This window comes from Berghia stephanieae, chromosome 4 (assembly GCF_034508935.2).
Source record: "Berghia stephanieae isolate SIO BIC M18660-M18661 chromosome 4, UCSD_Bste_1.3, whole genome shotgun sequence".
In the NCBI taxonomy this organism is placed as follows: domain Eukaryota; kingdom Metazoa; phylum Mollusca; class Gastropoda; order Nudibranchia; family Aeolidiidae; genus Berghia; species Berghia stephanieae.
Genome location: NC_088363.1, coordinates 67,396,453 through 67,402,493, shown reverse-complemented (window position 1 = coordinate 67,402,493; position 6,041 = coordinate 67,396,453).

Below are 6,041 nucleotides of genomic sequence, written 5' to 3'. Positions count from 1 at the left end.
GTTTTGTTTTGTTTTGTTTGTTTTGTTTTTGTTTTTTTGTTGTTTTTTTTTTTTTTTTTTTTTTTTTAATCCAGAAACTCATCCTTGTGAAAGGTAAACAGTCTTTGTAGAAAACTAAATAACTGAAAGCTAATCCATGGTTGGGGGGTCAAGATTATTCCGTACAGCCCATGTTTCAGTTTTGCCAACGAACACAGAATTCCTGACAAATCTAAAAATTATAAAACTACTGTTACAGATGAATACACGAGTTGTACACACCTCTCTTAAATTAAGCGTATTTCAATCATCCGCTGACTCAATGATTATTTTTTCAATCTGCTAGACTATTATAATAATGGGTCCTACGAGGCGCCATTAAATGGTAAAAGAGGACGGCGATGATATTGATCACTTAAAGTGCTAACTTTGTAATCGTTGGACCAAAATAGGTATGTGAGTGTTCTATATATAGACGATTTCTTACATGGTGACAATTATGATCAAATTAGTGTTTATGGTGACATCATTAATGTTTGCTAAAAATGGCAGCACAGGTTAAGCTCATTGCCATTTTACTCTCAATGTTGCGTCATTTTTGTCTGATATTGTATTTCTGAACACGGTTTTGAAAAATGACTGTATCTTTTTTATATTCAAAAAAATTTGATAGTCTACGTGTAAGGATTTGTTTTATTTTTGTTTTGAATTTGAAAGAAATTCAATGAAGAGTCTCAGAGATACAAGCCGACAAAGAGCGGCGCATTTGTGACTTCCTGATACATAGCATGATATCATCATCAAGTGTCAGACATCGGCGATCATGTCTCTCCAACCATATCTGTCCTCAGATCTTCTCAATAGCTCGATTCCTGTTCCTCCTCCACCAATCCATCCGTTCAGATTGTCAATGTAATATATCCTCTGTCTCCCTCTTCTTTTCTTCTCAGCAACTTTACCCGTAAATACAATCTTTTCAATTCCGTTTTTTCTGTAAATATGTCCGAGAAATTTCAACTGTCTTTTTCTGATGGTGTTTACCAAAGTTGGTCGTACTCCAATTTCTTTTAATACCTCCTCGTTTTTTATTTTATCTTTCCATGAGATTCTAAGAATGCGTCTATAAAATCAAATTTCGGCTGTAGTTATGCTACGTTCACATTCTTTGTTAATCTTCCAACACTCGCTGCCATAAAGAAGCACAGACCACACATATGATTTCAGTTTTGTTGCCATCTCAATGTTGTGGTTGTTCATGATTTGCTTTAATTGATTATATGCGTTTTGCTAAAGCTATTCTTCTTTTAATGTCATGCGTGGATCTACCATCAGATGTAATAATGTATCCCAAATATGTAAAACTTTCAACTCTCCTGATCTCTTCGTTTTGATAGGATAATTTGCAGGGTGGTTTAACATTATTTCTGCTCAAAACCATACATTCTGGGTTTTTTCACATTGAGTTCTAACCCCATGTCTTCGCTATGTTTCATATACATAGGTGACCACATTATCGAGTAGTTCTTGTAACTCTTTTTCTGATTCTGCGATTAGAGCAGTGTCATCCGCATATCATAGATTGTTGATATGTCCCCCAATATTCACTCCTGTCTTCAGTTGTATTTTACGTAGAATGAATTCGCTGTAGATGTTAAAAAGGTCGGGAGATAGGACACATCCTTGCCTTACACCTCGCTGTATGTGTGTCTACTCGCTGGTCTCACTATGAATTCGAGCAGCCGCTTTTTGCTCCCAGTAAATATTTCTAACGAGTCGAATGTCTTCGCCATCTTTTTTACACGGTCAAAGGCCTTTTTGTAATCAATAAAACATATATATACACATCTTTTTGCATTTCAAGATAGCGATCTATTAATATTGTTAATGTGAAAATATCATTTCTTGTCCCACTATCTGGTACAAATCCAAATTGAAGATTACTGATTTCTGGTCTGATCTTATTCCTCATTCTCTCCATCAAGATACGAAGCAAGATTTTTGTAATATGACTCATTAAACTGATTGTTCTATGAAGTCCACATTCGTTGGCTCCCGGTTTCTTTGGTAACATTATGAATATTGATTTGCTCATTTCACTGACATTATGAATATTGATTTGCTCATTTCACTGAGTATCTCCCCAGAATCGTAAATTAAATTCACCATTTCAGTTAATCGATAAATTCCCCAATCTCAAAGTGCTTCAATTAGTGCGGGGCGGTCCTTGGCAAGCTTAAGGACCACGGTCCTACGGTCCCTGGGAAATGAAAACCGCAAGGACCGGTCCTAGGACCGGCGGTCCTTTTCGACATTGAACATTCCTGAGAGACCGTTTTGACCTTTGGGACCATGGGATCGTTCATTCTTGAACCGTTAAAGACCGCTACACGATGAAAACCGTGGTCTACAGGAGTAAAACACACGGAGTAGTCACACTCATTTCAAATTGTAACCTAATTAGAGAAGAGGGGTGATGCCTTCTTTATTTGCTCACAGTACTTCATTGTTACTTCGATAATTTAGCGTGAATAAAATTTGAAATTTACCCCCATTAACGGAGAAAAGGGAATCACCCAAGGGGTTGTTCGAGTTGTTCGTGGCGTTTATACACACACGCAACTCCTACCCCCCCCCCCCCCCCACACACACACACACACATGAGAGGGCAGCGAGCATTGAAGAGTAAGAGAGAGACGTGAAGTTATAATAAGAGGGGGTGGATGCGGTAATAAGTAATAAGTAATAAGTGGGGTCGATGGTGACTTTTCGCCAGATCTAACAAACCCAGCTACCCATTCACTGCTGAGTAGACAGGGATTCAGAAAAAAACTCGACTGCACCCGGGATCGATCTCTGGCCCTTTGCGTATAAAGAGAGTGCTCTATCAACTGAGCTATCGGGGTCCCCAAATATTCTATTGGACCTTTTAAAAATACAGACGTTATAACTGGTTTTTTTGGAAGGAAGAAACTAATGAAACTCATATTATTTGATTAGTTAAAACACCAAACGAAATTTTAATATTATTGTATTATTTTAAATGACAACAATGCGATAGAAAGGAGTGGTGACAAGAGATGGACAAAAGAAAACAAAAAATCAGACTTGCAACTTGCTAGGTTTGAGACACACACACACACACACACACACACACACACACACACATCTTTAGTAGTCACATACATTTCAAACAATAACCCATTAGAGAAGAGGGGTCATGCCTTCATCATAGATCATTGTCATTGCGATCATTATGGTGTAGTAAATTTTGAAATTTACCCCGTATAATGGAATCGTCCAAGGCGTGCGCCTCCTGTTCCCCCCATCTCACACACGAAAGGGCGGTTTGCGGAGTGGAGGGAGGTGGTCGTCTGCCTCTATGGTCGTCTGTGTCGTTTAGTGTATGGCAAAGGGGGGTGGATGCGATTAATTAAGTGGGATGGGTGGTGATTGGTGGAAGATAGGCAAAGGACCGAGGCAACGAATCGCTGGGGAAGTAGTATGGCGCCAGACCGTTGAAAGGTGATAAGAAGTGAGGACCGCCGGCGGTCTTCCTCTTTGGGACCGGACCACGGTTCACAGCTAAAAGACCGTGGGACCGGTCCTCGGTCCGGTCCTCAGTGCGGCACTAGCTTCAATCAATTCTACATGAATATTGTCAGGTCCAGGTGCTTTCCCCCTCTTCATCTTTCTGAGTGCATTCTCCACTTCAGCTTTTAAGAATGGTGGTCCTTCTTGGAGTTATGGATTTGCAGTGTGTTCCCTCTTTCATCATGGAACAGCTCCTCGATGTATTCCGACCAACGTTGTAATAAGCTGTTTTTATCCATCAACACTGTACCATCTTTAGCCTTAATGCAGCCTGTTTGTGTACATTTACTCTTCCTGTTCACTTCTTTGATCGTGTTGTGGAAGGTTTTTGGGTATTTTGAATAGCCTACTGTGAGTAAAAATCTACAAAGTAATATCGTGTCACAAAACATAGTATGTCCTCACAACAACGTGCATGGGGATCAGCACTGTAGTGCGATCAACTCGCTCGGTAGGGAACGCCATGCGCAGCAGTTGGTTCCAGACCGTCATCAAGCTACTGCTTGCAACTTCATTTAAAAAGTAGGAACTTGGAACTTGCGATCAATGTTCTAAGCAGGAAAATTGGAAAACGTTCTACAAGAAATGAACCGAATGGCAATTAACATCTTAGGGATTTCAGAAATGAGATGGAAGGGAGCCGGTTCCATAATCTGTAATGGATGTAAAGTTTTCTACTCTGGTAGTGAAACTCACGAACACGGAGTCGGTATTATATTCGATCCGGAAACATCAAAAATGTTGAAAGGCCATGAATATATTTCCAACAGAATCATTGCGGTAAAACTGCAGGGGAAGCCTTTTGACGTGGGTATAATCCAGGCGTATGCTCCAACAACAAGTCAAACCGATGAAGAAATAGGAGAGTTTTACGAAGACCTAGAGAAAGTCTGGCAACTATTTGGATCTCAAGACATCAAGGTTGTAATCGGAGATTTTAATACCAACGTTGGAGACAGAAAAATTGAAGATGTTGTTGGATCACATGATTTAGGACAGATCAGTGAAAGAGGAGAGAGGCTAATAGAATGGAGCAAAACGCATGGCATGTTCATCAGCGACACATGGTTTGATAATTACCCGAGGAGGAAATGGACTTGGATGAGCCCTGGAGACCAGACGCGTAATCTGATTGACTACATTATTACATTACTGAAACGGTTCAGAAACGCCGTTCAACAGACAAAATCAATGCCTGGGGCAGACTGCAACAGTGACCATATACCAGTGGTAGGTAGAATACAATTAAAGATGAAAAAGCTCAAAAGATCTGAAACACAAACAAAATTTCACATCGAACATCTAAACACCAATGACAAACTAAAAGAACAGTTTTCTGTATCTGTAAAAATAGGTATGATGTACTTAGTAATACATCATAGTTAGAAGAAAAATATCTCGCATTCAGGAACTCTAACTCTATCACTGACTCACACGAGGAACACATTCCTAAAGTAACTAAGAAGAAACAAAAGAAATGGACAACGCAGGAAATATTGGATCTGATGGAAAGCAGATGTGTTAAGGGAAATGAGGCAATGTATAAAAACATAAATAAAGAAATAAAGAAAAGATGTAATGAGGCAAATGAAGCATGGCTGAATGAGCAATGTGAACAAATAGAAAGAGCATGATATACAGGGGGCATAATCAATGAAAACATTCATACGGTAAGGAGTAAAGCATGGATTCTCTTTCTTACATTCATAACAAGATGACGACGATGATGGTGACGATGAGGAGGATTATAATGATGATGATGAGGAGGAGGAGGAGCATTTTGAGAATTAATTTTTGATTCCTAACAAAAGAATCAATTCTTCCACTAGGTACAAAATGAGAATCGAAGAACTTGACTCTTTCAACCGAAAGTACGAGTGATAATGGAAGCTTATGATTGGGCAGTATTCGATATTTGTGAATATCGATATTACCAGATAAACAAATCCAAGTAACAACTATATTCGATACCCTTCAAACTTTAATCATACAATTAGCAACTCCCTGCAGAAGAAGACAATCTCCATTGTGATTGTGATAAGGACAGATGGGCATGCATAAGCATTCATTATGATCTTTTCTATATTTTTTTTCTGTGGAATTTAATTTCGCCATTAATGCTTCGAATATTTGTAGACAGGGGATTCCATATTCGGATGGTGCTTGGGAAAAGCGAGTGGAGATTAGCTTGTAATTACGGGAAGTGGTATGAGTGCAGTTTTCTAATCAAATTACTGACGTCACGATCTCTAATAGTAGGAATAGTCTTGAACTCATGTGTTTGAAATTGGAACAAGTTATAACTTTCAGACGCAGGAGTTCAAGAATATCATTATCATGCCACTCCAATGACCCTATCACAAGTGTATCTCTTATCAAAATGTATTCTTTTTTTTTTGACAATGATTGGTTCTGAATTTGACGATTTGAGAAAAGAACTGAGCCCCCCCCCCCCCCCCCCCCCCCCAGGA